At 56.9% G+C, this 11,610-nt stretch overlaps 1 long non-coding RNA gene across 1 annotated transcript; it reads right to left on the bottom strand.

The window, feature by feature from the left end:
• Nucleotides 1-2,013: 2,013 nt before the first annotated feature.
• LOC147113815 (uncharacterized) lies at nt 2,014-5,601 on the bottom strand. Its single transcript, XR_015079276.1, has 2 exons — nt 5,466-5,601; nt 2,014-3,497 (listed from the first exon to the last, which is right to left on the bottom strand). It is a non-coding gene; the product is annotated as an uncharacterized LOC147113815 (long non-coding RNA).
• Nucleotides 5,602-11,610: the final 6,009 nt, after the last annotated feature.

Here is an 11,610-nt window from a genome sequence, read left to right as displayed (position 1 = left end):
TAGGAATTTCCAATCAATTACAGATGGGTACGGTAGTGGTTATATTACTGGACTACTAATCCAGATGCTTGGATTCATAATCCAGAAAGCATGAGTTCAAATCCCAGCATGGCAAGTTAAGAACTTGAATGCAGTTTAAATAATCGCTATCAGTAAAAGGGACAATAAAGCTGTTGTATTGTTGTAAAAACCCAACGGATTCAATGATGCCCTTTAGGGATAGAAACTTAGGGGGAAAAACTCAGTTGGTTGCGCCACCCGTTAGTGCCTTAAGAGGGTGTCAAGTGGGGCGCAAAGCAACTAGCGCCCGGGCGCGGCGATATCTGCGCCTCTCATGAAATTGACTGGATATATTGCGGCGGCGCTAAACAATACTGCCCGATCTCCTGCACACGCAGATCTTGACGTCATTCGAGAGTGCAACGCCCTTGTGACGCCCCGGAACGGAAATTGAGTGGCGGCCCCCTCCTTTCCGCCTGGCGCGCCTAACGACAGGTTGACTGGAACGCTTCCCAGTCGCTGTGGGGCTGGGGGGATGCTATTTAAAGGGGGCCTCTTCCTGGTTTCTGTGTGGTGGCCATTTTTGCACCACTCGTTCTGAGAGAGAGAGAGAGATTTTGAGAGAGACAAAGAGAGAAAGAGAGACTTCTGCATTGAGTCAACACTGTCTGAGGTAGTTTTGGCTTCTGACCATAACGTTGCAGGTACTTTGGTTTTTGACCTTCATAACTTTGATTGCCTAGATACTATGGGGGCTGCAATGGATGGGAATGTCGTCCTTCTCCATCACATTCGGAGGGCACAGAGATGCAGAGAGAGAGTGGCAATCATGGCCAGATGGAGGAGGGCCAACAGGCCTCTGTACAGGAGACCTTACCCTCCCAGGGTTTTTCGCCAACAGTTCTCCTACATTAATATGTCTGAGGAGCAGTGTTTGCAAAGGCTGCCCTTCCACAAGGAGGTGGTCACTGAGCTCTGCCACGTGTTTCAGCCAGATTTGCAGTCTCAACTGAGGAGCAGGACGTCTCTGTCGGTGGCAGTGAAGATAACAGTGGCTCTCAACTTTTATGCCACCGGCTCATTTCAATCAGCTACTGGGGACATCGCCAATATCTCCCAGTTCGCGGTGCATTACTGCATCTGTCAGGTCACAAATGCCCTCTTTAAAAGGAGACGAGAGTACATCTCTTTCCCCATGACCCCGGACAAGCAGCAAGAACGCGCAACGGGCTTTGCAATGATAGCGGGCTTCCCCATGGTGCAGGGCGCCATTGACTGCACGCATGTGGCTTTGCGTGTGCCGCAAGAGAATGCCGAGGATCTCCGCAACCAAAAGGGCTTCCATTCCTTAAACATTCAGTTGGTCTGTGACCACAGACAGCTGATACTCGCTGTCAATGCCCACTTTCCTGGCAGCAGCCACGATGCCTTTATCCTGCGCCAGACTTCTGTGGCAGACCTTTTCCAGGCACCGCATCACCCAGGAGATTGGCTTCTCGGGGACAAGGGATGTCCTCTGTACACCTGGCTGATGACACCACTCTGTACGTCCAACACCCCTGCTGAGCTGCGATACAACAAGAGCCATCAAGCTACCAGGAACATCGTTGAGCACACAATCGGCATGCTCAAGCAACGGTTCCGCTGTCTGGACCATTCTGGAGGAGCCCTGCAGTACTCGCCTGAGCAAGTCTCCCACTTCGTTGTTGTGTGTTGCGTGCTGCATAACCTTGCAATCCTCAGGACCCAGCCAATGCCACCAGGCATTGGAGCACCAGCAGAGGATGAGGAGGAAGAGGAGGAGAAAGATGCAGAGGATGATCATCAGCAGCACCAAGGCGGGAGGGAGGCACACAATGTACAAAGTGGAAGGGCTGTCCGTCAAAGGCTCATAGCAAGTTGCTTCTAGGCCCCCTCTGAGGAAATGGCTTCTGCCATTCAAACAACCTGAATGAAACCATCCGGCAACCCCTAAGCCGGTCAAGGCAACAATGACTGCAAAGACCAAACATGTACATTTTGAATACAGAAACTTCTTTATTTGACAAACTCTGTGTGTCTCATTTCCGCGTGACAAACTAATAGAAAGAAACACAAAAAAAACAGTCATTAACATAACTGGCTCTCACAACCTGGAGACAATGTCCAAAACAGTTACAAAAATTTGACCACGAACCTCAGACTTTAGTAAAACAATGAAAAACATTTTGTCACACCTCCTACTTTTTGCCTTTTGAGGGTGATCTCCTTCCCTTGCAAAATTCTCCCCTTCCCACCCTGCAGCTCCTCCGTAATGGGACCCCAGTGGCTGGAGCAAGGCTGGGGGAAGGCTGCTGCTTGTCACAAACTGAGACTGCAGATGCCCTTGAAGGACGGCCTGGACCAGCTCTGGGCCTGGAGGGTCCGGCTGCTGACTGCACCAACTCTGCATGGGCAGCAGCAGTCTGTCCTACAGGTGGTGGCAACTGCAGTGGAGAAGTGCCAGTGGTGGCAACAGGAATGCTGTCATCTTGAGAGAGGACAGCAACTCCCTGCTCGACCGACACACTGGCACTCCCACGGGGCAGCACTTCAGCATCCGGAGCAACCTGATGGAGCACAGATTGCTGGCCTGCTGCGGTGTGGTGAGAGCCCTGGGGAAATGTGCCCGATCCAGCAAGGGTGGCAGCAGTCAGTGCGCGCGTGACCTCAATCTGCATCTGCATGAGACCAGCCAGTGACTGCATTGCAGCATTAAGCATTTGTGTGGCAGCCGCCTGTGCTACACCGAAGTGCTCCACACTCCTTGCCAGTGATTCAATGGATTCGGGCACCCTTGCCACTGCAGCCATGAGCTCAGTGTGCCTGCGCTCCGCCTGGGTGCTCATTTCAGCGAGGACCCGCTCCTCCTCTGCGTCCAGTGCAGCAGGACTCGATGGCATACTCTCCCTCTGGGGAGAAGGCCCCCGAGCTTCCCTACCCCCATCGCGTTGCTGCAGCCCGCTGGGTCCTGGAGCTTCACCCTCATCAGACCATTCCCCCCTACTCCCCCCCAGGGAAGGCGTGTTCCCAGTGTGGGCATGGGCTTCCTCAGGAGAGGGTGGCGCTGATGCTCCGGCTTCTTCTTCCTCCTTGCCTTCAGCTTTACTCCCACTGGCAGCTTGAGGGCCAGTCTCCTCACCTGGTGAATCACCATCTGAAAGCAGGGAGGTACAAGAGTGGCTTTAGCGTGAGGACAGGGTGGCAGCAAGGGAGGCATGAGTGCAGCGATTTAGTGATTTGGATTGAAAGTGTCAAAGTCTGCTGTTGTGAGGAACAAGTGAGCGGAGAGAGGACAAAAAGGTGAAGACCTTATCATTGCTGTCCAGAACGGGGTCGGCGTCTCCAGTGGCGACAGGACCAATCACCCAGCTTGCCACAATCCTGTGGATGGGCACCTCAAGATCACTGAGGGGTTGCAGCTGAGGCCGCCCTCCGCCGGTCCGTTGCTGCTGTCTCCTATTATGAGACAGCTTAGCCTGCAAGAAAAAGGACGGCGTCTGAGTAAATATACAGCCATGGTCTTGCCTGAAATGCATGCCATAGTTGAATAGCGCTTACTGTATGCAGCCATGGTCTTGCCTGATGTGCCTCCCATAGTTGAATAGCCCTTACTGTATGCAGCCATGGTCTTGCCTGATGTGCCTCCCATAGTTGAATAGCGCTTACTGTATGCAGCCATGGTCTTGCCTGAAATGCCTGCCACAGCTGAATAGCCCTTACTGTATGTAAAGTGTGGAATGTGCGTGTGTGTTTGATGAAAGGGCCATGGGTGTTGGATGAGTGTTGGGCATTGGGGCTTTTAAGACCCTCTGGCCATAAAGTGAGGTTGAGATGGAGGGATGGAGAGGTTTTGAAAAAAAAGCACACACCCTGATGACCCGAGTGAGGTCGTTGAACTTTTTCCTACATTGGAGATGGGTCCTAGGCACCATGCTGCTTGAGGAGCCTCTCTGAGCCACCTCCCTCCACACTGTTCTGTACTTGCGTGGCAAAGGCCTCCTGCCATTCTCTGGGTACAGAATGGATCTTCTGTGCTCCACCGCGCCAACCAGAGCCTCCAAGGCCCGCTCGCAGAAGCGCTGTGCTCGCTCCCTGGCCCTCTCCATAGTACTTGTCTGCAAGATTTAGCCACAGGTCTGCCCAGGCTGAGATTCAAGGCTCCAATGAGCAGGGAGTGGCTGCAGAGCAAGATCGACCCTCCCCTTTAAGAACTGACCGGTGCAAGTGTGCCTGTGTTCAATCGCTAACTGACAGCACCTGCGCTGCGCCCGCCCTCTGAGGTAGCGCCTCGCTCCTCGGCCTTAGCGCCTCAAGAGAGGTGTGTAGCGCCTGATTTAACGCTCCAATCACCTCCAGGGGCAATAAAAGCCAAGTTTGCCGTCGGTGGAGATAATTAGCGCCAGGCGCTAAACTTTGCGCCCCGCCAATAATGGCGCCCCAAATGGGGCGATACCAAATTTCCCCCCTAAAGCCCTTACCTGGTCTGGCCTATATGTGACTCCAGTCCCAAACCAGTGTGGTTGATTCTTACCTCCCCTAGCAAGCTACTCAGTTGTATCAAACTGCTACAATTGTTTAAGAAGAAAAAGGTCAACCTGCTCTAAAAGTGAACGCCCCACCCAGAACCAGGCCAGAAGTAGCAACATATGAAATCCAAATTAATCGATGTGTGCCACATCGTGAGTTCTCAATTTAAGAATTTAAGAGGATAACAAAAAAAAAATTGCATTGCATTTCAAGATTTTTCACTTCGGAAAAATTTTAGGTAATTTACATGAAGATATTGCTATTAAATTAAATTAACCATTGATTAAATCCACAGACACGCATGTTCTGGAAATGTGAATCAGACTCAGTCAAAGCATCTGTCCAGGATCTTTCCCACATGCCAGATCAGATTGAGACAATGGGTTGGATTTTCATGGGGAAGGCAGGTTGGGGACGGCGGGGCTCTGAGGTGGTCGGGAAACCTTGGAAAATGGGTTTCTCACAGGCCCTGCCGACTTTAACGGCAGGGCCTGATTTGCATCTGAAGCCTCTGTTTCCTGCCCGCAGCCAGTCAGGTGGAGAGGCTGGCTGGCTGCAGGAGGGTAGGCCTGCGGCACTAGACCGCACAGGGGAGGGAGGGAGGGATCAGGTGGGGGCCGGTGTCGGCCTCCGGAGGATGTGGGGTGAGGAAAAGAGAAGGTCGGGGACGTCGTGGGGCCGGGGGAGGAAAATCGAGGCCAGCCACCGGAGGATCGTGGCCAGCCTCAAGATCATTGATGCGGTGGGGAGGAAGATCGGGACCAACCCCGGAGAATCGTGGCCGGCCTGAGGACCATCGGGAGTGGGGGGGGGTCCGGGAAGGCGGTCAGAGGTTTTGTGGGGTGGGGGGGTCTCTGACCGCGGGGGTGGGCTATGCAGGGACCCTGAATCCAGGAGCTAGGTATAAAGGCACTTACCTCTTGGATCCAGCAGTCCTCGCCTTGCTGTAACTGCCGGGTTTTACGAAGTGTGTAAAACCCGACCAGATGCAGATAAAAACTAAACGGAGGTTAAAGAAGAGGCTTCCAGCCTCATTGTAATATTTAAATTGATGTCCCGCCTCCTGGCAGCGGGTTGGCTGTCCATCCCCATCCTGTCCCCCCCCCCCGTCCTGTCCCTCCCCCCAGCCTGCCTCTGTTAAAACCAGAATTGGGCGGGTTGGAGGCGGGTTCAGGTCAGGATTACAATTTTTAGCACTTTAACTACCCCCGCATCCCCAACCCACCGTTCTTTTAGGTTAAAATTCCCCCCAATGAGATTCATTAAAGCATTCCCACTAGGAAATTGAGTATAATGTTTGAATGGCTTAATTCATATGAACCTAGTAGAGGTAGCTGGCAGGGAAGTCCACACCAAGAAGCTAGTTTTGGTTTCTAGCTTAATTGGGCCATTCCCTAGACACAGAGGAGGTCATTTTAAACCTATCCTGGCCATTGGCAAAATTGACGGGATCGAATGCAATGCTGGATTTACACCACACCCGATTTTATTCTCCATTGAAGTCAATGCAGAGTAGCATCAGGTGGGGTGTAAAACTAACGTTGCACCTAATCCAATCATTGTCCCGACCGGTGGTGTAGGTTAATACTACCCCCAGAGAGCTGGGGAAGGGTCAGAGGTCAAGTCTTTGGCTTCCCACTAGTTTGAAACCAGTCATCTGTAGTAATCTGGACTGGAAATCAGGTGCGGAGAGTGAAAAATTCTCATTCTAAGTTGAGCACTGACTAGTTTCAGAGATTCGCTCGTCAGTAAAGTAAGATTTAGCCTGCGAGCAGGGATAGTGTGACATAGTTTGTTATTTAAATGTTACAAAGAAAGTTATGAAAATAGATTAAAATTCACTGTAAATGTTATTCTGTTAGTATCCATATTGTATCTGTCTGTCTGTCTGTCTGTCTATCTGTCTGTCTATCTGTCTATCTGTCTGTCTGTCTGTCCTTCGGTGTGCGTCTGTCCGGCTATGCACTCGAAAGTTCTAGAGCGTACCCACGTCAAAAGAAATCTTACCATTCCAAAAACGGTCGTAAGCGTATTTACGTTTCGGCCGGACAAAAATTGCGCCCGCGGTATCCAAAAAACGTTCAAAATTCCGCTCATTAGCATCTCATTATTTGCTCATTAGCGATAGAGTGACGTCGAGGTTGACCAATCGTACGCCGGGTTCCTGGCGTGTGTGGGCGGGCCCTCCTAGAGTCGAGTGACGGGACGATTGAACCAATCCTACGCTTCGGTGACCTGACGGTCGACCAATCAGTGCGTGTGTGGGCGGGCCTTATCGTTCTGAACCGAGGTGAGTCGCGGCCATCTTGATTCCAAACTTTTCCTTTCCTTTTCCCGCTTTCTGCGTCTTTAAAAAAAAAGTTGCTTTTAAAACACATATTGTTTTTTAAAAAAAAGTTAATTACTTTCTAAATCTTTTATCTAATCTCATTAATTTTCCTACCTTTCCCCCGTTTTTTCCAGGTAGGCCTCGAAGCCTCGGCCTCTCCTCCGCACCCACGCCCGAGGGTAGGCACCCTCCCGGCCCCAGTCAACAAGCGGCCCCCGATCGCCGCCATCTTAGTGAAGGCTGGAGGGGCGGGCCTCAGCCGAGCGCCGCTACCGCCGCCATCTTAGTAAAGGCTGATGCGGCGGTGGCGGCACGGAGCTCCGCGGAGCAGGTGCGCGGCGGCGTCTAACTCTTCCCCCCCCCCCCGCCAGTCTGTGTCTCTCTCTCTTCCCCACGCCTCCTGAATGCGCGGGGGGAAGGAGGCCGGGGCACCGTGGCCACTTTCGGAGACTTCAACTCCGTGGACAGGTGAGGGTCTTTGTTCACGTTAGGCGGTGGGCGGGTTCCCCGGGTGCTGATGCCTGGCGGTGTGGGTGTGGGGCCGGAGCCCGGCTCTTAACTTGCCCCGGAGAGCGGGGCGGACGGCGGGGCCCTGGAGTAGCAAATCGGGCACCACGGCAGAAGAAAAACTGAGAGCGGCAGAGGGGAACAGACGTCAGAGAGACAGAGAAATAGGGAGGGAGGAGAGGGAGAGGATAGGGAGAGGGAGAGGGGCAGGGAGGGAGAGGGAAGAGAGAGAGAGAGAGGGTGGGGGGAGGGGAGAGAGAGAGGGTGGGGGGAGGGGAGAGAGAGGGGTGGGGGGAGGGGAGAGAGAGAGGGTGGGGGGGAGGGGAGAGAGGGTGGGGGGAGGGGAGAGAGGGTGGGGGGAGGGGAGAGAGAGAGAGGATGGGGGGAGGGGAGAGAGAGAGGGTGGGGGAGTGAGAGAGGGTGGGGGGAGAGAGAGAGAGTGGGGGGAGAGAGAAAGGGTGGGGGGAGAGAGAGAGGGTGGGCGGAGAGAGAGGGTGGGGGAGAGAGAGAGGGTGGGGGGAGAGAGAGAGGGTGGGGGGAGGGGGGAGAGAGAGAGGGTGGGGGGAGGGGAGAGAGCGAGGGTGGGGGGAGGGGAGAGAGACGGAGTGGGGGGAGGGGAGAGAGAGAGGGTGAGTGGGGGAGGGGGGAGGGAGAGAGAGAGAGAGTGGGGGAGGGGAGAGAGAGGAGGGAGAGGGAAGAGAGAGAGAGAGAGGGTGGGGGAAGAGAGAGAGAGAGAGGGTGGGGGGAGGGGAGAGAGAGGGTGGGGGAGGGGAGAGAGAGAGGGTGGGGGAGGGGAGAGAGAGAGGGTGGGGGAGGGGAGAGAGAGAGAGGGTGGGGGGAGAGAGAGAGGGTGGGGGGAGAGAGAGAGGGTGGGGGAGAGGAGAGAGGGTGGGGGGAGGGGAGAGAGAGAGGGTGGGGGGAGGGGAGAGAGAGAGTGGTGGGGGAGGGGAGAGAGAGAGGGTGGGGAGATGAGAGAGAGGGGTGGCGGGAGAGAGAGAGGGTGGGGGAGAGGAGAGAGGGTGGGGGGAGGAGAGAGAGAGAGAGTGGGGGGAGGGGAAGAGAGAGAGAGAGGGGGGAGGGAGAGAGAGAGTGAGTGGGGGAAGGGGGGGAGGGGGAGAGAGAGAGTGGGGGAGGGGGAGAGAGAGAGTGGGGGGAGGGGGGAGAGAGAGGGAGTGGGGGGGAGGGGAGAGAGAGAGAGAGTGGGGGGAGGGGGGAGAGAGAGTGGGTGGGGGGGAGAGAGAGAGGGTGGGGGGAGGGGAGAGAGAGAGGGTGGGCGAGGGGAGAGAGACGGAGTGGGGGGAGAGGAGAGAGAGAGGGTGAGTGGGGGGAGGGGGGAGAGAGAGAGAGAGTGGGGGGAGGGGAGAGAGAGGAGGGAGAGGGAAGAGAGAGAGAGAGAGGGTGGGGGGAGGGGAAAGCGAGAGGGTGGGGGGAGGGGAGAGAGGGTGGGGGAGGGGAGAGAGAGAGGGTGGGGGGAGGGGAGAGAGATAGGGTGGGGGGGAGAGAGAGAGGGTGGGGGGAGAGAGAGAGGGTGGGGGAGAGGAGAGAGGGTGGGGGGAGGGGAGAGAGAGAGGGTGGGGGGGAGAGAGAGAGGGTGGGGGGAGAGAGAGAGGGTGGGGGAGAGGAGAGAGGGTGGGGGGAGGGGAGAGAGAGGGGGGAGGGGAGAGAGAGAGGGTGGGGGAGAGAGAGAGGGTGGGGGAGAGGAGAGAGGGTGGGGGGAGGGTAGAGAGAGAGGGTGGGGGGAGGGGAGAGAGAGAGGGTGGGGGAGGGGAGAGAGAGAGGGTGGGGGGAGAGAGAGAGGGTGGGGGGAGAGAGAGAGGGTGGGGGAGCGGAGAGAGGGTGGGGGGAGGGGAGAGAGAGAGGGGGAGGGGAGAGAGAGAGGGTGGGGGGAGGGGGGAGAGAGAGAGGGTGGGGGGAGGGGGGAGAGAGAGAGAGTGGGGGGAGGGGAGAGAGAGAGAGAGGGGGAGGGGAGAGAGAGGGTGAGTGGGGGGAGGGGGGAGAGAGAGAGTGGGGGGAGGGGGAGAGAGAGAGTGGGGGAGGGGGGAGAGAGAGAGTGGGGGGAGGGGAGAGAGAGAGAGAGAGAGAGAGTGGGGGGGAGGGGAGAGAGAGAGAGAGTGGGGGGAGGGGGGAGAGAGAGTGGGTGGGGGGGAGAGAGAGAGGGTGGGGGGAGGGGAGAGAGAGACAACAAAAACCCAAAGCAAACTCAATTGCTACTTGGCCCTAAACAGACAATACAACATAGCTGATTACCTGACCATGGTAAAGGATAACAAACTGAGAAGAACCTTGACAAGGTACAGACTTAGCGAACATAGCCTAGCGATCGAAAAAGGCAGACACAGGCAGACCAGGCTGCCAAGAGAGGACAGGATATGCTCTCACTGCAGCCAGGGAGTGGTGGAGACAGAGATGCACTTCCTCACAGCATGTGGAAAATATCAGGGCATCAGGGAGAATTTCTACCAAAAATTCTCACAAATATGCCCTGATTTCAGAAATCTGAATGACAACCAAAAACTCCCATTCCTACTGGGAGAGGAGAGAAGCTGTATAACACTGGCGGCACACTATGTTACAGCTTGCCATGAACAGAGGGACAACCAGTAAACTAAGAAAAGAATATATATAAACAATGCGAATGTATATTTATACACTCAGGGATATACCTGTTTATACACTGTATGAATAGAACTGCGTTTATGTGCTAAACCATAAATGTATTTTGATGCTTTGGCAACATAAGATGTAACTTATCATGCCAATAAAGCGATTTGAATTGTGAATTGTGAATTGAGAGGGTGGGGGGAGGGGAGGGAGAGAGGGTGGGGGGAGGGGGAGAGAGAGAGGGGAGGGGGAGGGAGAGAGGGTGGGGGAGGGGGAGTGGGAGAGGGGAGGGGGAGGGGTGGGGGGAGGGGAGAGAGAGGGAGGGGGGAGAGAGAGAGGGAGGGGGAGCGAGAGAGGGAGGGGGAGAGAGAGGGTGGGGAGGGGGGAGAGAGAGAGGGAGGGGGGAGGGGGAAAGAGACAGGGTTGGGGGAGGGGCAAAGAGGGTGGGGGAGGGGAGAGAGTGTGTGGGGGGAGGGGAGAGAAAGGGTGGGGGGAGGGGAGAGAGAGGGTGAGGGGAGGGCAGAGAGGGTGGGGGAGGGGAGAGACGGTGGGGGGAGGGGAGAGAGTGTGGGGGGAGGGTGGGGGGAGGGGAGAGAGGGTGGGGGGAGGGGAGCGAGAGAGAGAGGGGGGAGGGGAGAGAGAGAGTGAGTGGGGGGAGAGAGAGAGAGTGGGGGGAGGGGGAGAGAGAGAGTGGGGGAGGGGGGAGAGAGAGTGGGTGGGGGGAGAGAGAGAGGGTGGGGGAGGGGAGAGAGAGAGGGTGGGGGGAGGGGAGGGAGAGAGGGTGGGGGGAGGGGGAGAGAGAGAGGGTGGGGGGAGGGGGAGAGAGAGAGGGTGGGGGGAGGGGGAGAGAGAGAGGGTGGGGGAGGGGGTGGGGGGAGGGGGAGTGGTGGGGGGAGGGGGAGAGAGAGGGAGAGGGGAGGGAGAGAGGGAGGGGGAGAGAGAGAGGGAGGGGGAGAGAGAGATGGAGGGGGGAGAGAGACGGTGGGGGGAGAGAGAGGGTGGGGGAGGGGGAGAGAAAGAGGGAGGGGGGAGGGGGGAAAGAGAGAGGATTGGGGGAGGGGTGAAAGAGGGTGGGGGAGGGGAGAGAGAGTGTGGGGGGAGGGGAGAGAGAGGGTGGGGGAGGGGAGAGAGAGGGTGAGGGGAGGGGAGAGAGGGTGGGGGGGGAGAGACGGTGGGGGAGGGGAGCGAGGGTGGGGGGAGGGTGGGGGGAGGGGAGAGAGGGTGGGGGGAGGGTGGGGGGAGGGGAGAGAGGGTGGGGGAGCGAGAGAGGGTGGGGGGAGGGGAGCGAGAGAGGGAGGGAGGGGGAGGGGGAGGAGTGGGGGAGGGAGGGAGGGGGAGGAGGGAGGGAGAGGGGGAGGGGGGAGGAGAGGGGGGGAGGAGGGAGGGGGGAGGGAGAGGGAGTAAAGCAGGGAGAGACAGGGGGAGGGAGAGAGAGAGGGTGAGGGAGGGAGAGCGTGAGGAGAGGGGGAGGGAGAGTAAAGCAGGGAGAGACGGGGGAGGAAGAGAGAGGGGGAGGGAGGGAAAGAGTGAGGGGGTGGGACAGGGAGGGAAAGAGTGAGGGGGTGGGACAGGGAGGGAAAGAGTGAGGGGGTGGGACAGGGAGGGAGAGCTTACCTTCTTCCTTC

This window comes from Somniosus microcephalus, chromosome 8 (genome assembly GCF_052327205.1).
Source record: "Somniosus microcephalus isolate GS21.2 chromosome 8, FLI_Smic_1.0, whole genome shotgun sequence".
NCBI classification, from domain to species: Eukaryota; Metazoa; Chordata; class Chondrichthyes; order Squaliformes; family Somniosidae; genus Somniosus; species Somniosus microcephalus.
The sequence above is the reverse complement of the archived record's forward strand: the minus strand, read 5'-3'. Positions and strand labels throughout refer to the sequence as shown.